At 27.5% G+C, this 19069-nt stretch overlaps 1 long non-coding RNA gene across 3 annotated transcripts; it reads right to left on the bottom strand.

Moving 5' to 3' along the window:
• Positions 1-557: 557 nt before the first annotated feature.
• LOC127072488 (uncharacterized) lies at positions 558-6265 on the bottom strand. 3 transcript variants are annotated; one of them, XR_007785508.1, is made up of 5 exons: positions 5438-6265; positions 3845-4754; positions 3546-3635; positions 3320-3464; positions 558-1527 (listed from the first exon to the last, which is right to left on the bottom strand). It is a non-coding gene; the product is annotated as an uncharacterized LOC127072488 (long non-coding RNA). The 3 variants fall into 3 exon arrangements; XR_007785507.1 differs by lacking the exon at positions 558-1527 and having other exon boundaries at positions 1534-3464; XR_007785509.1 differs by lacking the exons at positions 558-1527; positions 5438-6265 and adding an exon at positions 5072-5112 and having other exon boundaries at positions 1534-3464.
• Between the last annotated feature and the right edge of the window lie 12804 nt (positions 6266-19069).

Below are 19069 nucleotides of genomic sequence, written 5' to 3'. Positions count from 1 at the left end.
AATGTATGCTAATCAAGGAAATGATATAAGAGCTTTATCTGCAAAATTGTAATTTACAAAGTAGGGAAGTTGTTTTGATAATGATCTCTCAGAATTATTTTATTCATTTTCTAACATGGAATGTGATATTCTCATAATTAATAAATTTAATTAAACATATATCATTGCTTATAATCCATTAGGTATAATTAATATCCAGAGTAACATAATATTTATTATCACGCATCTATCTTTACGTAATAATTCATTTTCTTATTACATTGCTGTTCTTTAACACGTTATTTCTTTTAAGTTACATTAGACACAGTTGCTTTTTTATATCGTCTACTATTTTTGACTCAATATACATATATATGCTACTCCAAAGTATGTTTTTCATTTATTTATATAATATATAAATAGATAAAAGTTTATTATTACCCCGATCATAAGAAATATAGCTATGTCCTCGCGCATGAGAAAGATATAAGCGTAATTATAACTCGGTTTGGTGATCCGTTTCCCTTTTTGAATACTTCGAAAGAATCTAAAGAATTTTACAGTTCCCTGAGCCTGACCCCGCTGTCTTTAGTGAAATAGAAAACTGAAAACGATTCTCGTTACTACTACAGATATTACAAGTGGTGAATAAAATAAAATAAATAAAATAAATATAAAAAAAATAAATTGTACATCGCTTGTTTTTTCTTACGCATTTGTCAAATTCGAGACAATGTGATATTTGTGGATCCTCATCGATAAGTCGATCAAGCACAGTTTTCACCAAATTCATCTTTTCAGCCTTTTATTCTATTATAAAATATTATATTACATTAAATATATTATGTATATTATTTAACGTGCTTCTTTAAAGCGTATAAAGTAACGAGAAAATTTTGCGAAGATAAGTTCTTACACATATACACCTACGATTTATGCATAAACAGAACTTCTTCCGGAAAGAAGATAAGTCAGTCATAGCAGATCGGGTCTGTGTTCTACTACCTCAAAGATATCTCCATACAATTTCGTAAGAGCGTGTAATATTATTTTTACGCTTTTACACGATCTTATTGAGACGACAATTTCTAAAATTTTATTTTATTAAGCGGTTTGTATATGGACATATCCGATATTCTTAGTGCCTTACACGTCGTGTAAGGGTACGCGACGTCTGGCATTATCTATTATTACAACTCCAATGGAAACTGTAATATCCTATAGTATTTTTATTGCCAATATCAATGTATATACTTTAATAATAGATATTTATGCAGCATTCTTTGATATACACATTTAGCTCGTAACTCGTATCCGACACTAACCGTCGATACCTACCTAAAATAACTCCTGTTGGTTCGTCTTATTGTCAGTTCGTTTACTTTTTTTAATCACGTACTACAGGCATATAGTACATACACGCTACTTAGATACTACAGAATTGATCGGTTGTATTTACTTTTGGTTTTTTCAAGCAGTCGGTCAAAAATGTCGAAACTGTTTACGTCGCATATTTTTCTCTTACCGCAACTCTTCGAAGCCTTCCGCCTACAATACATTAATTACTTCACATCTCCAATGCAATATTTGTTTTGATATTAATAAAATCTAGCTCCTCATATTCCCAAATAAATATTTTATCTCGACAAAATTTATCTTATTTAAAAAATAAATAAAAAAATATTTTACGAATGTTTGTGTGATATTTAAGATGAATTTTTGTGACGAAAATTTAAAGGACGTAAAATTTTGTTGAAAAGTATTTGACTCGATATATCAAATTTACATGTCTATATTCAATAATGCATACTGTATATGCATGTATGCGTTATTATTAGAAAGAAAAAGAAAGAGAAAAAGAAAGAGAAAAAGGGAGAACGTTGATACAGAGAATGTTTATCATGACAACACGAAACGACTTAAGGCTATTACATATATATACAATGTCTTACGAAAGTATTGAAATGCTCGCTATTAAAACTTTAAATAATAAAAATATGCATGTTAGACTTAAATTCTGAAAGTAATGTTACAACTATTATAAGACACAACTATCGAGATTATGTATACAACATTTGAAGCGAATCGAATAACATTTATGGAAGTTATGAAACATTTTTTACGAAGATGTATTGAAACAGGGTCATAAAAGTATTCGAACACTATTAATTTATTATGGCTTTGGGACGATGTTACATGCTGCGCACTAGCTTTTCAATTGTAGATTCTATAGAATTACATACTTCTACAATCTTCTGTTTTAATACATCTTTCGAAGTTATTTTATAATTTTTAAATTTCTTGCCAATTTCTGCCCACAAATTTTCGATGGAGTTAATGTCCGAACTTTGTAAGGGTATATGTAATATACATTATATTATTAAAAAATCAAAAATCGAAAAAACAATTACGAACAACCATCGTATAGGTCGTCCAAAGTAATTAACTCGTAGAGAAGAAAAAATTATAATACGCGAAATAAAAAAAGATCCGAATACTTCGGCTACAAATCTTGCTCAAATGGTTGCGTCAAAATATAAATGTTCATTTTGAATTATGTCGCAAGACTTTACGCGACAATGATTTTCATGGTAGAATTACGAAAAAGAAACCATTTATTAATAAGACAAATCGAGCCAAGCGTTTGAAATTTGTAAAAGAATATATAATTGAAGATGATGTTTTTTTGGGATAAAGTTATTTTTCTTGATGAAAGCAAATATAATATATTTGGATCGAATGAACCTCGTTTTGTTTGGAGACAACCCAATTCAAAAATGAATGTGAAAAATTTACGTCTGACTGTAAAACACGGTGATAGTTCCATGATGTTGTGAGGATGTATGGTTACAAACGGTATTAGAAATATTGTTTTTACAGATGGTATTTCAGATAAATATAAATATTTAAATATTCTAAAAAATAATTTAAAAGAAAGTTAAGGTTTTTTACGAAATTAGAATTTTTTATTTTCAGCAAGATTATAATCCCAAGCATACGGCTATAATTGTAAAAGAATGGTTGTTGTATAATACATCGCAAAGGTCATATCAACCATATGTTTATATGAACTTTTTTTTATTTTAGCATACAGTATCTATCCCTGAAGTTATGTCCACATTTTCGGAAATACTCTGCATATAATAGTTATGTATATATAACTATTATATATATAAATGGACAAAAAATCTTAGCATATCCTAAGATATTGATACATGAGAGACTTGTCTTTTCTGTTCCGTTCTATATGTATTTATTTTTATCGAATAACCGTGTGCTGATTTTACTAGCAAAACCTACTATCAAAAATTGCCCAATCTTTTAAAATCTGTGATTTTACCTTATACAGTTACCGGCAATATCAGGCGTATATATAAAACAATATCAATGTCATGTGAACAAGTAGGCTATGAACTTAAACTTTTGTTTCTCATATTTTGGTGTCAACTATCTTGTAGTGATCCATGCTAGATACGATGCAGCATCTATTGTACGATATGTGTATATAAATAAATGTATAAAGAGTAACAAATGTAATTGAGATACAGTGGTGACCACATACTTACGTATTACAGTTAACAAAAATTTGTTTTCTTATGTATTTGCATATTTAATAACACAAAGTAATTTCGTTTTTTGCAAGTTCCTAGCATACTCTATAAAAAAAAAAGAGGATTTTTTAATTTATTATCATTAACAAGATTCATGTATTTATAATTGAAGAGTGCAATTTCTTGCGGATACGTCCTTATGCATATATAGAAATATTTATATTTTCACAAGTAGTTGTAATTTATAATAATAATAACATATTTATGATTAATATTTAGTAGCTACATTTTTATTTCTGAGAACAGTAGCATACCTGCATGGCATAGATTTGATAAATCGAATGCATCGACCCCATCTGTAATTGGTATCAAACACCAAGCTTCTTCTATTCTGGCATACAATTCGTTAATATTTTTTAGTTCCTGCTTCTTCACATGTTTATTCATGTCAATCCATAACATCTCTATGGGATTTAAGTCTGGATTTAAGTGCTGGCCACTTCATCACATTAATATTTTGTTCATTTAAAAATGTCTTTATTATATGTGTGGTGTGTTTAAAATCATTATCCGTTTGGTAAATTCAATCTTTCAGCATGTACTCTTCAGTAAATGGGATTAATTGATATTTTACAACATCTAAGTATATAAATTTGTCCATTATTCCTTTGATGAAGGTCTGTGCCATTTATACTAGGACGGATCCACTACGACATCTTATAGTTTCTTTTAAACAACCTTTATGGTATTCTTCGTCTATATGATGTCTAATATACATTTTCTCATCAAATGCAAACCTATTGAATTTAAATTCGTCTGTAAATACAACGTTTGATAACTGTTGGTCACTGTCAGTTAAAATATTCTTTCGTGAAAGCAATTTTAGCTCATAGATTTTTTCTAATATAAATGATTTTTTACTGGCAAAACATTTAATTGAAACTTCTAGTCTTCGTCAAACAATCTGTACACTTATTTGTGTATCCGAGTTTGTGGATATTTCCCTGTAAATATCGATAGCAGTCTTGAATCTGTCAGCTTTAAATAATCGATGAATTTTTTTATCTATTCTTATATCAGTTTTTAGAGGTCCCGCTTTACAAGGCAAAGTAGTTGAAGTTCTGTGATGTTCAATATATTTTATAGCTTGATAACATGCCATGACCAATAGTCTAAATTCTCTGGATATCTTCCAATATAATTTTCCACTTCTTCGAAGATGTACTAGTGTTGTTTATGTTGAAAATGAAAGTAAAGCAAAAACGTTTTGAAATATCAGTACACATATCATTTGAATTCTCACACCATTTCAATTATCATATTTTCATTTTTAAAATTGATCATTATTTATATCAAGATATCACTAAATCCAAAATTATAATTATTTTCTATTTTCATAACAGATTTGAATAAAAACAAAACCTGTTGATAAATCTATAATAATATTATGAGTTGGATTTCAATCAGAATCAAAAATATCAATGATAAAATTGCTAGATATTAGAAGACGTAGAAGAGAAAATTATAGCTAATATTAGTACCTTTTATCCTGCTTATAATCATTATATTATTCGATTAGATATCTTCAGGTCTAGTTGAAATAATCAAAAATCTAGTTGAATTCATAGTTGAAATAATCAAAAAAACTTTGTGCATCATATAAAAATTTCCAGGTATAAAGCCTTGCAATATAATATATTGTGCATAGTTGTAAACTACTTATTATTAATATCTATATCATACTGATAATAGATATTACAAATCTGTGAATATAACTTTTCTAAAAATTGTAATAAAACTTATTGGTAAAAATTATCTAATATAAATAATTAATATCTTCCTTTTATTCTATGATTAATTCTAGTATTAATAGTTTATTTATTAATACATATCTTATTAATACATACCTGCTGCAATGTCAGGTTTTCAACATTTATGATAAAATCATCGAAGCTAATCTGTGAATTTTATTTTTTTCCATCAGTTAATATTTTTTGACTTCGACTCCAGTATATTTTTAACTCCCTAGAATATTTCTTTTGATAATATAAATTATACATTTAGAGAAATTGCTTCGAAATATCATGTATATAATTGGATAATCTTATTCGTTACATATTGTCATGCAAATGGTTTCTTTTTCTATCTTTCTTTTCATTCTTTCATTTTTTCTTCCGCATTCTAACTTTCTTTGTTCCATATTCCTTATTTTTTCGTTTATTTTTGCACATTTCTTCTTTTATAGATACGAAACAAATTAACAATTTGATTATAGGTCCCAACATAAAAATATCACACCTCCTTTTCAAAATGTCAAGGTTATTCGTTTCTTATTCTTTACTTTAATATAACTTATTTAATTTTAAATAATATAACTTTATTATAACTATAAATCACAATAACAACTATAATAGAACTTTTCGATAACTCATATTCCTCTCTCTCTCACAATAGCAATAGATTATAGGCATTATTGTCGTCCAAACAACGTTCTTTGTTAGCTAGCGCATCGCCATCTCTTGATTCCTATTGATACTTTTTCTCATACTAATTTTTTCTCTTATTCTCTTATTTTCTCATTCTCTCTCTCCCTTTTCACTTATTTATCACATTGTCCTCTTCTTTTCTCAGTCTCTATCAAAATACGGAAAAAATAGAAATAGCAATAAGAAAAATCAGAAAATATTTTTCCATCTGTTATTCGAACATTACGAAATGAAATATTCGAAGCAAGATATTCCGGATGAGAGCAATACGATAACTATTGTTCATATAAGTGTAATTCATTTTAGTTACAATAAAATTTTGTTTATTGAAAAAAATTTGAAAACAATTATATTTTTTTTTCAGTTTCTAGTATAAACACTTTATTTTACACACACACACAATACAGTATATAAATATAGTATACAATATACAGTATATAGTATATAGTTTTTCATAAAAAATTTACAATGATTTTAAATAATATGTTTTTTTTAAATATTAATTATAGGTTTCGTTGATTGCAATGTATTCATTTTCATCCAATGTCTTCAATTGCTACTTACCGATCTATCTTAATTATAAATTTTTTTACCAATGTAGCAAATTTTCATTTCCAGTATAACGGATTTTTGATGTAAAAGTAAAGTCAATCATTTTATTTTAAAGTTTTTAGAATATAATTTCAATAATTTATGAGAATATGCAATTACTTATGCAATATCTTTCCGCTTGGCTGAATGCTAAGAAAATTTTCGAATGATCTTCGCTGGCTAGAAACCTGTCTGGATCAAATGTCAATGATTCGTTCCAATATTCTTCATTCCATTGAAGTTTGTAGATGTAAACTACTCCTGAACTTCCTTTCGTTATAATCCAATTTTTTAAAATCGAAGTGAATCGCTTGATATTACTAATAATAAGAAAATACAAAAGAACGCTTATATATAATATACACTTACAATATCTAAAATCAATTAACACTTCAAAATAAATATTATTTATAAATGCATTATTTATATATTGTATATGTATAAACATATAATAACAGACAGATTACTTTAAAGACTTGATACATATTCTATAGTTCAAGTACGTATTTACTCCATTATTCGTTATTATTCATATAATGGAAAGTATTTTCATATTATCTATTTGTCATATTTCGCATATTTTTAATTAAAAAATGGAGTACATAATGAACTATCTCAAATTTATAACACGAATGCTTCCAAAAAAGTTCCTATAACATTCCAATATATTGTAATTTTAGAAGGATTGATTATACAAACATTACGTCTTTTTTCTATCAGCCATCGATCCAAAAATGAACGTATTGTACACAATATATAAGTAGCCGTAATAAAGTAGCTATAATAAAATGATAACGTTTCTATTTTCTAATCATTCATTATTATTATCTATCGTTAATATTTTATTTAATATTGATATTTACTTATTTTTATTCAGAATTTTATCAAGCGACAGAAAATTGGATCATACTGAAAGGAAATTCAGCCGTATTTTTGATCTACTTCATCGAATAAAGTTCATCGAAATGAAGAATATTGAATCGAACCATTGACATTCGATTCACTCAGGTTTCTAGCCGACGAAGGTAAGGATCATACGAGAAATTTCTTACAAATCAAATCAATCATTTGAATTCAAATCATTCAATGAAAAAGAAAAAAATTGTACAGGTAATTGTATTTTTTTACAAATTATTGACATTTCATTCCAAAAAGTTATAGAAGAAAATGCATTTACAATTGATTTTACTTTTTTAGGTTAAAGATTCGCTAAGCTGGAAATGAAAATTTGATGTATTGGTAAGAAGATTTATAATTAAAATAGATCGGTTAGTAGCATTAAAGAAATTGAACTAAAAATGAACATCACTTTAAAACTGGCGGAATTTATAAAATTAAAATTTGAAAAAAGATATTACTTAAGATCATTATAAATTTTTTACGAAATATTCTTCTTTGTATCATGCTGGAAAATAAATAACTACTAAAAAATATGACACGGATCATTAGTTTTCATTAACGAGTTGTAATATTTATTTATCAATCTCTAATTCAACATATTATACGTATTAATATATTATATATGTTAAAAATAAGAATATATGAAAATAAATTATATTGTAATTAAGTAAAAACTATAATTTGGATTACTGTTCCAAACTCTATCATAACAAACTATGTACGTAGTAAAAGATAATTTGTAGCAAAAATAAAAACATACAAACTGTATAAGAACTGTTTGCGAGCATCTGATTATTTCATATAATCTCATATAAGTAATAATTAATTCATAAAGCTCTCAAAGATCATTTTTACTATTAATTTTGAAATTCTTATAAATTAGTATTATTGAAAGATTAATGAAAACTCAAAATGTACCCATATAAATTTTCTTCTCTATACTCTCTCTTTAATATAAATTAATTCTTGCGTTACATATGACATTTCTAGGGTACTATAAATAGTCATTCTTTATTAATAAGATTTCGAATATTGGAACGAGTAATTTTTGATGCGAGAGTGATACGAGAATTCCGTTCGTAATGAGATTTTTAGTCTTATTCTTTATTTTTCTATCTTAAACATCAAAATACTCGGGTCATACGTGTAGAGTTTTATAAGATAGAAATATATGAGATGACTAATTTATCTCATTTTAATAATCAGTACGTTATATACTGCAATGAATATCAATCAGTCGAAACAGATCAATATTCATTTCAATAAAATACTTTTTGTAAGAGAAAAGGTAATTATATAGTCCGTGTATCGAAAAAAGCTAAAAGATATAAAAAATGCGTTTGATAAGAACGTAATCGGATCAGAAGTGAATTCACAATTTTCGAGTATTGTAACACTTTCCGGACGGTAAATCAAAGCAAGCCCCAACAATAACCTATGTAAAAACCGTTGGAAGAAATATCCCAGACTTCGATCGGAAGGAGTTAATTATTGCGTCATTATATCCATATTCATGCACTTTTATATGAGTAAAACTAATATCATACTCGTACAGTTAAATAAAGTTCGAATTTCATTCTTTTCATTATAGAACGAATTTTGAAAGAGAATAGTGTGACATAGAAGTGTCAATTGTTATTATTAAAAATTTTGTGATTTCTTTTTCTTTCAGATATATTTCTTAAAAGCAATTATTCACAAAAATAGCAAAAATAAATTACTATAATAGTAATATCATGTATATTAATATAATTCTTATATTTCTAGTATAATATAATTATTATATTATATTATTATTATATTTATATTAATTATAGTTATTATAAATATTATAATTATTATAATTAATTATATTGTTATATTTATATTAATACAATATACTTTCATTTATTATATGTAATATATTTAAGCAAATATATATATATATATTTTTAGAAGATATTTATTTAATTTATTATAGATCAGTATAACGCAATCAGCTGCAAATTGTTATTTCGTTGTATTTATTATGTTACTCTGACATGTTATTTATTTGACCTATGATGAGCTTGTTGCTAGAAACGATATAAAATCAATCTTTCTAACACTTTTTGCAACGTATTGTGGTCTATTAAAGAAATTGTATAATGTAAACATAAATTTTGAAAGAAAACTATAATGATGCAACAAATTTATATATCTTAATGTCGGATCAATGACGAGACAAATCGGATCAAATGACTATCGTCGAGAAGTCGATAACGGAAAATTTTTTTTACTAAGCTTAATATAGCTAAAATCTTTACAGAAATTCTAAAAATGCAATACCCGCAATATTGCTACCTAAACAATACGCAGTTTCGAATCACAGCAAAAAATTAATTAATTGCTCGCTTAAAATCGAAATCGTCAATGATAAAAATATCATTAAAATAAAAAAGAAATTGATTGTTTTGAAATACAATATCGACAGTGACAATAAGACGTATTCATTTTAATTTGTCTGAATTTTCCTTCCTCCGTTTTTTGTTCAATATATATGATAAAAAATTTTAGGAAAGTAAAAATAAAAGGAATTTTTATGAAAAAGTAACAAGTAGCGTTAGGCATTGTACCCATAATGCATACTCTCTCTCTCTCTCTCTCTCTCTCTCTCTCTCTCTCTCTCTCTCTCTCTCTCTCCTACATGCATATCTCCGTCTCTTTCTGACATAGGTACTGTTTTTCTTACTCTTTTCATTCGTCGCATGATGAATTTTCTTTCGATTATTTCATTCGATAGCTTCGTTAATTGACGAAAGCGTATTACTAAAAAATATAATTTTAATTAGTGCATCTTTTTCAATTAAGATTTGGAAAAAAAGAGATATTTTCATGAATTCTTTTACCACAATCAATTATATGGAATTGTTTAAAAACACACAAATAGAGCTAGTAGAAAACACAACTTTCATTTTTCGGTAATATTTTTGATACGAAAAATCGAAGCAAGCTCTAACAATGATCTATGTAAATTCATTCTTGATTACAACAATTAAGTATCGTTGATCAATGACAAGATTAGTACGCGTCTGTTTTATTTATATTTCTTGACATGTCTCCTTAAATTAATTTTATATAAATACCTTTCTCATACTATTTTATAAAAATGAATATCATTGTATGTAACATTTTACCTAAATTATTACAATATATAACATGTCGGTACGATTATTAAAATGAAATAAGTATGTATGTTTATATTTTGTAAAAAATCTTCGATCATGCAATCTCAGTATTCCAATCATCGAAAGAGAGAAAGAGAAGAAATCGAAGCATTCGTTAGATAATTTCATCAAATTTCCACGTGCAATAGTTACGAACAAGAGAAGAAAGATTATTCGATATGATCTGTGGCAATCGTCACGATTACGTTATATTATTATCATAATATTGATATACTAATCTTGTCTACATGTTCCTCTTTTTTCCTCTTCTTATTATTTTATACCTCATTCTCTGTCTCTCTCTTTCTCTTTTTGTTTCACAGCAGTAAATTTAATATTTATATTTACTAAATCATTGAGTTCTAGAAACTAACTATATCGCTAAAAACGTTTTTTACAATACACATGTCACAAAAATAATGCATCAATCATCATCAAAATTTTTCTCATCAGATATTCGTTTTAAGAACACTCTAAATTTAGTAAATATTTCTATGACAAGATTTATGGACAAAAGTTAATAACCACATTTCAAACCAATTCCGAATGAAAATATATGAAAAGCAAAAAAATTGAAAAATTGGTCCGTGTAACGTTTGTTATTGATTTGATCTAATTATGAAAACAATGTATACATTTTTCCATTCTATATTCTTTCATAATAGTACTGTTGGAACAAGGACGCACAAATATATGTTCCTTATATTCAATGGAGAATATTGAATATAAATATTGAATATAATATTGAATATGAATATTGAATATAAATATTGATACTGCAAAACTCCATATATTTGCCCTCTAATTACTTTCTTTACCATCAAATAATCGAAACTCGGGATACAACTCCACTTTGGATATTCGCTAAAGATTCATTCGCTAAGAAATATCTGATGTAAGCTTAAAATCATTTTAATAGAATCGATATCTGTTATAAGTTCTTACAATCTAAATATAAAAAGGGAACTATTATTTGATAATAATTTAATAAAAAACGGATTGAAAATATTATATCAAATATTTTCATAGTTCTTCCAAAATCATAACAATAGTATATTTTTTCTTTGTTATTAATAAGGAATATATATTGATTTTTTCAATTCTTAATTATACTTAACAAAAAATAACACAATTTATGAATACATGTGTATATTTAGGATGTAACAAAATTACATGACAAAATTTTAGCAATGAATTCTTCTTGTATGTAGAGAAAAAAAATAGGTTCTTTAACATGCGTTGAAAATTTATTTCTAAATTGTAAGATTTTATAAGATGTTCAAGTATGATATTCGTGGGTTGACATCCATAAACAGAATGCATTAATGCACATTCCTTCATTTCAGTACATGGTCTCACCAAACAGCAGAATAATGCAGCGACTTTCCGTGAATGTATTGTGAAAGCATATCATTTAATACGTAGTATGAATTTTAATTGTGGAATTCGTTGAGAATTTTTTGTGTTTAATACTTTAATCGTCGAACTTTTGGATAAATAATTAGTTAATGAGAAAACATATTTTAATATTACAATAAATCTGTTCACTTATTCCTTTCAATTATTTAACTGATCACCATATAAAGATATCAAAAAAGCCAATGCTTTGATTTACCCTTTCTATTGTCATTATTATAGTTATCAATCTCTTGAATCTTCGATCTTCCTTTCATATGTGGATTCTTCGTTCTTTTCTATTATAAACTAGGTGAAGTCAACTAAGAAATTCAGAAATATTGAGATTATTAAATCAGCTTTAATTTGAACCGGATCTATACATCTTAAAAACTACACTGATGCATCAATAAGATTATTACTTTATTTTTTAAACATCCATATATGGACTACTTGATGATACATTTACCTACTGGAGCGTACATCGCTGAAAGTAGGCCACTTCATAAATAAATTTCGTAATTTAATCCTTTAATATCATTAACCAAGAGATTAACTATGGAAAAGTCAATATATGTATGTGTCCAAAATTAGATATTTAGTCCGGATACACCCTAACTTACCCGAATTTATCCAAACTTGTCCTAAATTAATAAATTAGTCCGAACAAATCCAAATTTAGACCAATTTACACGAATCTGACTAAAATGGTTTAAATTAGATTTTATGCACCCGAAAATGTATAAAACCACTTAGAAACACTCGAAATTAGCCGAATTTACTCGAACTTATCAAAAATTAATGAATTAGCCCTGATACACTTGAATTTATTTGCCCGAAATTGTTTAAATTAGATTGGATACAACCGAAAATGTATACAACCGCCTGGAAATACCCGTACTTAGCCGAATTTTTCTGAACTTGTTCGACATTAATAAATTAACCCGGATACACTCGAATTTATCCAAATGTCTTTTTGTTAAAAGGAAAATTGAGTATTATCCTTCTCAATTAGAATGAGAATTTGCTCTAAATAAGACGTGATAGATACGAAAGGAAGATAAAAACAAAAGATAAAAAGCAAAAGATCGTGTGAATAGTCGTCCAAAACAACAATTAGTCGACATTAGAAATCCGAAAAAACAGAACACGCTCTTCTTATATTAACCAAAACTTATTGTTATTATCTTTTATATTTCATGTTAATAAAAACATGAAGAAATAATATAGTAAACTAATTAGTATAAATTATTATTTCAGATCTACAGATTAAAACATTTTAATACAGATTTAATATAAATTTATAAACTAATATTCAATATATCAGTTTTTTGTTACTAGTAATTAAAGTTTAATAATTAATATCTCTAGTTTTTATTAATAATTTAATAAGTAATTATAACTACTAGTAATTAATAGTAGTTAACATTAACAATTTCGTAAGGGAAATATTCTAACAAATTTTGGTTGTACTTCCTAAAGGTACTTGTAGTTAATAGAAATTTGGTAGATGTCATAGATGAGATAATAGATCTGAAATATAAATAATTTTAACTGCTAGAAATCACGTGTTTCAAAGATATAAGTCCTCATAGATATAATACATATACATTTCACTGTTATTAGATGCACTACTAAGTGCATCAATGGTATAGATGCATTGTAATATAAACAATGTATGTATGAATGAGATATATAGTTGAGAAATAAATATGTATATATATATATATATATATATATATATATATATATATATATATATATAGTTAGAATTAGACCGCTCGTAAATTTATACAGCTTTTTCATCACCAGAATGCTCCGTCAACAGAAGCTTGCTCCCGATTGACAGTCTTCGGTTGGCCCGTCGGAGGAAATTGGAAGAAAATGGTCTCTTTCTGTCTCTTTTCTTTCGCTTTTATTTTCTCATTTTATATTTTCGATCGCCTAAATATGATAACCTCCACGTACACAATGCAGTCTTTCTTTCTTTCTTTTGGTTGCTGTATGTTATTTCATGCACGAGACAATTATTTTGTGCATTTTCCATATCCTTCCTCTCCCGCATATCTTGATACAATGTCGTCGAATTTCATTCAATAACTGAAATATTTCAGATTGACACTGCGATCACACTCAACGAAACTCTTTGCACTTTGCCTCTCTAGTACGAAACGATCGGATTGTCGTAGTACGATATAAGAATTCTTTGCTGTTGAAATAAAAAAAATAATAAAATAAAAATACAACAAAATTAATCAACGATAGCGTTTTTCCTTTCTTATTTAGTAAAGAAGTCTTACGATTGACACACAGTAGGAAATAAACAAAAAATGATAAGAATGTGATCGCAATAAAAAATAAAAAAAAATTAACCGATCGTATTTTACCTTTAAAAGAACGAAAGAAATGTGGTAGGATGAAATAGGGAACAAAAAGATAAGAACGTGGTAGTTGTGATAAAAGACAAAACTGATTAACTTTTGTCATTCTTTGCTCATAGTATATGTGAGCGTAAAATCGTATGATCAGCACATTGTTGATTCGATTTTCTGGACATTATGATTGCTGCATCACGTTCGACATGACTTTCGTCTATTTTAAGTTTTTAAACAAAGTCGGATTGGTGAACAAATTACCAACAGTTCCGTTGTCAGAGTTACCTGTAAATTCGATTCACGAACTAAGTAGGATACGAAAGATACAAACGCGTTATGCAAAAATACTAGTGGATTTGAATAGAAAATTTACAGTGCGTCTGTCCAATCGTATGATTACATAGAGGGTTCAGAAACTGAACGCAATTTGAGTTTGTCTCCAAATACAATAACTAACTCGGGGTTAATATGTTGAGATATATAGTTTATTTCTTATATATATAATTTAGATCTTTATAGTAGTTGAAGAGATTTTTAAGAGTTAACAGTAAAATTCTGAGTGTAATTAGATCTCTTGTGTTTTTGGAAAATGTCCATAGCAAACGTACATGGGAGAGAAAAAAATTCTTATGATGTAATGGTGATATTTAGGTTGAACATTCTTATGATGATGCGTATAATAGTTTTAATAATAATGATAATGATAATGATAATAATTATAATGATACTAATAATAATAATTATTATTATAGTAGCACTAATATGATAATGATAATAGTAGTGTTTTAATAAAAATAATGATGGTATAATAACAATAACAATAACAATAACAATAATAATAATAATGATATAAGTCATAATGGTACTGATAGTAATAGGAAAAGGAGGATTAACGTGGGGTGAAATGTAACATGTAAACTCTTTGTTGTTTTCATATGAGGATCTGTTCGAATATCGCCTTTACAGTACATAGAAGGTCATATATGAATACAACGAAATCATTTCTTATAATGTTAACAAGAAAAAGAAAGAAGAAGAAAGAAACAATAATAATAAAGTTAAGAAAAAGTTGAAGATTACAGATATGATGAATGATAGTATTAAGTATTCTCACGCTCGATATTTTCCTCGTTGAAAGTGCGTAACCTAAGGAATCACTTATATTGATAGTAAAAGTAAACTGATATCTTTTAGCATTTTCAAACTAAACTCTCGTTATTCTATTGCACCTTTGTTAATACTGTAATTCTTAGTCCCTTAAATCACTCGTACGTTCACCTATCAGTTCCAAAGACAAAAACATAATTATAGGATCTAAACTTCAATATCTTTCCTTATAACCATGCACTTCGACAAATTGTAAATTGTTCAAATCTTGGCGTCAGCCAGACCTCGCTTCGTGATACAATAAACTTCTTGTTAAATTATGGGATCAATCAGAATCGTAAAGGTAATACTATTATCTGATAGAAAACAAACCATTTATCCTCTGCAAGTTTCGCAGATATATCTGAAGAGAAGTAGATCAGAAGAAATCAGAAAAATCTGAAAAGTTAGTGAGTATTTATTCTGTTAAACCGAAAGTCGGTAATTAAGTAATAAGTCCGTATTCAGCCATCTAAAATCAGTAACCAAGTAATAATTCAGTATTCCATATTCAGTAAAATCGATAACCATATATAATTTAGTATTCTGTATTCTGTAAACTCAGTAACTAAGTAATAAGTTCGTTTTCTACATTTTAGTAAGTTAATAAATCTATGTCTCGCATTTTATAAAGATCTGAAAAAATTTATAAGACTGTATCTAAAAATCAATGAATCTACATTCAATCGAACAGTCTGTATTTGAAGTAAATAACTTGGAATCTTTATTCTAATGTCTATTATCTCCTTCTTTTCCTAGCCTATTTGTCTGACAAGATTTCCTCTTATTTCATTTTATTAACCTATGTTTCCTGCTTCGTCGCTCGTCATTGAATTTACGTTTTTTAAAGTCAATAAAAACTAAGGACAGACTAATCTAATAAAGACTTTAGGGCCTGATAAAATCATGGTAATCTTATTCGTAGAATTAGGACGTAAAAATAGCAATGACGATAGCGGCAAAAACTTGATGAACGTAAATGTGGAAAAAAAGAAGGAAGACAAAAATGGGAAATAAATGCCTTATTTTTTGCTTAGGAATTCATTTCGAACAGGAAGACAAGGGAAGAAAAAGAATGAGAGATCTTTTATTCCGTCAAAAAATAAAAAGATAAAAAAATAAAAAAAAATAGATTTTCGATGTTTTTACGACGTATATCGCGAAGCAATAACTAGCGACATTGACGTATTGTAGGATTAAGAAAATATTCATGTATGTGTAAATGTTGACAGAATGCTAGGGATAGTATTTATAAGATAGAAACATAATCATAGGAGTATAAATGATATGAATATTTATACACGTGCGGAGATTAGGCGATGTCTATTTTCGGACGCGTTTTATCTGGACGCAGTTCGTAGGAGCGCGTTCTAAAAGATATACATGGATGAAAAAAAGAAAAAACGATAATGAGCGAGTAAAAGAAAGAAACGATAATCAATACAAAGAACTATGCATCAGTGCGGAGATATCAGAGTAGACAATAAAGTATAACAGAGCAGAGTAGAAATGTTTAGCAAAGGTATTTGATGCTTAGAAACGGCCTATTTGTTCCATGGTCATTAGGAACACTAGGTTCCCTCTGCTGCTTTCCTTCTTCATAGTTATTCCCTTTCGATAACTGAGTGTTAACTATTCTATATTCAAGATCTTCGTCTCCAGGATATACCATAGACATTTTTTTCTTAAAGAAAGAAAAACATATTTCCCGCTTTGTTCTACTTTAAAATAAAACATTTTGCTGATGACCCTTAGTCAAATATCTACCTTCATGGAATATTCTATTTCATCGATTACGAGATAGTTACCTATCAAATATCACTCTGATCACCTAAGTTCCTAATCACCTATAGTCCATCTAAGTTTCGCGAATCCGTGAGGTTGCAAGAGTTACCTCTTTCTTCTCCTCTGGAATTAGCAAGGGCAGATCTCGCTCTTGATAGGTACTTCTTTTCCCGTCTTGTAGATTTGAAAAAAGTGCTCCTGCGCAACGGATCTGCTTCCACTTATGCCCCTTGGTACGGAGCCTGATTTCCCATGTAAGAGAATAAGAGTGGCAAGCCCACATTCACTCATTACCTTGGCGTTATATTTAATCATTTATATTATCAGTTATATTATCAATATTTAATCATGCAAAAGTGTTAATTACTTATGCATTTATCCCTACATTTGCTGGACGTTTTGCCTAATTCCTTTTCTAATCGTCCTCTCCACATATGGTACCAAACGATCTGCATAAATCATTTCTTTCTCTTGAAGATTTTTTTATAAAGAATATCACATCGTTGATCTTTTTTAAAATTTTATATGGGCCATCCTAATTATTCTCGAGTCTTTGCGCTTCGTGTGTTCATTGAGGATTAACAACCACACAATAATATAACAGTTGTAATAATGTAACGATAATAAAGTAACTAAAAGAAAATTGATTACTAGGAGCAAATAAGGCTCTGTTGTAAGATACGATTTGAAAATTAATTATTAAACAAAAGAAAAGGGAAATTTGGCTAAATAAAAGGTGAACGTATATCATGTGGTATTTAAATCTGATGAAAACATATGAATTAAACGATAAATATCTTTCTGTATATTTGTGCGATTATTATAATGTAATAAAAAAAGAAACATGAAACATTTTCATTTGTTGATTTTTATAATAGTAAACAGGTGTTAAGAACGTATAATATCTCAAGAATATTAATTGTTTTTCTTTACGCACAAATTGATAGCAAAGTGTGGTTGCAGAATTTAAAAACAGTATGAAAAATTAATAAACAAAATATAGTATATAAATGCAATGCCAGTTGAAATCTTATAAATATTGAATCACTTGACGTAGCACGAATTATTTTTTATGGAGAGTGAAGATTGAAAGAACCTTAATTTTTAATGGAACGTTACTGCTTTGTATATAACTTGCCACTATGACACTATTAGTTATATTACGGTTTTTATATATTTTATTCGATTCTTATATATTCGTCTATATATAGCATATACTTTGTCACCCGATGATATACGATCGACATAGTAAATTGCGACCAATAGGGATTACAGTTTAATTGTAAGACGTAGAAAAGGATAATGATAAATATAAATAGAAAAAGATAGTTAATACTTTCAACGCAATACTTTTGCAAACGAATGTAATCAATTGCAAGATACGAGAAAGTTTAAATTGATTTGCTACCTAATAAGTGATCACATACATTTTATACAATATAAATCACAACTTTATATTATATTTACTTCAGATATAATTTTATTACTTTAGTTATAATTTTTGCAAACGTTAAATCGCAATTATAGGAAGAAACGAGTAGTGAAATTACGCACGGTAATTGTTTATTTTACTAAATTTTATTATTATATGAATATTTTAAATTAAAGCTTAACACTGTAAAGAAAACTTAATGCTACGTTTTTCGGTATGAGTTGTAACATCTTAATCGTCGCCA

This window comes from Vespula vulgaris, unplaced genomic scaffold (assembly GCF_905475345.1).
Source record: "Vespula vulgaris unplaced genomic scaffold, iyVesVulg1.1, whole genome shotgun sequence".
NCBI lineage: Eukaryota > Metazoa > Arthropoda > Insecta > Hymenoptera > Vespidae > Vespula > Vespula vulgaris.
Note: the sequence above shows the minus strand (reverse complement) of the source record. Positions and strands in the feature narration are given on the sequence as shown.